Here is a 1019-nt window from a genome sequence, read left to right as displayed (position 1 = left end):
TCACTTAGGGGTTTTTTTGGTTGGTTGGTTGGTTGGTTTTTTTTACACAATTCACAAGGTGAAATACAGATTAACACAAAATAACCAACTGCTTTTCATGTGTTGCAACCAACTGGACAAATTCCAATGGCAAGTGATAATGTCATCCTAAGGAACTGCCTTGTATTGTGCTCCATTTATGGCAATTTAGGAATATTTCCCTCCCCCCTCCCCTTCACATCCCTCACGTTATTAAAGTACATCCTTTTTAGTGAAAGCACTATACTTTCCATTTAATTGGCATAATTTTACTGAAGACGTATTTCAATTAGTGACCTTAACAGTTAATAGGCCAGACCTATGCTACTTACTATAATCAATCTCTAAATGGACATACCTAAAATACTTTTTTTTTTTAATTATATCTACTCTGTCTGAAATTCAGAGGTGACAGGCAGGCAATGACCAACTTTAAATAGAAGTGTTTGAAATTAGTTGCTAAAACAAAATTCACAAAGGCTTTGTGATTTCTGAACTAACTAGCGAGCAGAATGCTCAACAGCAATAAGTAATCAGAACGCCCCAAATTCAAGTTACAAGAACTCTCCAGATGTGTTTTTATCCTGCCAGATACTTCAAATCAAAATAGTTAAAACAGGTGAGAATTACACTAACAAAATATGTGGGGTCAAGAGATAAATTTGTCAAAGGTAGCTCCATTTTAAACCTTCTCTGCACTAGCTAGCAGAGGTAAGAAGCACAAGGGTTTCTCCTGGTGACACTCATACATTTGGCCTGAGGTTCTGCCCAAAGTAGTTCAGCGTATTTCCGCTGAACTAATTCACCCAGCAGAAGCCTTGCAACGCCAGTTTACACCAGCTGAGGACACAAACAGGAATGTCTGGTTCAGGCAGAGGCATAATGAACAAATGCAATGGAAAGTGCTTTGTTGAGAGTAACAGATCTACTTAAAATTAATTTCTAATTTAGTGGCAAGCTAACAAATGAAGTCCATGTGTCAATGGAACTTCACAGCCTTA

Source organism: Merops nubicus, unplaced genomic scaffold (assembly GCF_000691845.1).
Source record: "Merops nubicus isolate BGI_N331 unplaced genomic scaffold, ASM69184v1 scaffold21856, whole genome shotgun sequence".
NCBI lineage: Eukaryota > Metazoa > Chordata > Aves > Coraciiformes > Meropidae > Merops > Merops nubicus.
Note: the sequence above shows the minus strand (reverse complement) of the source record.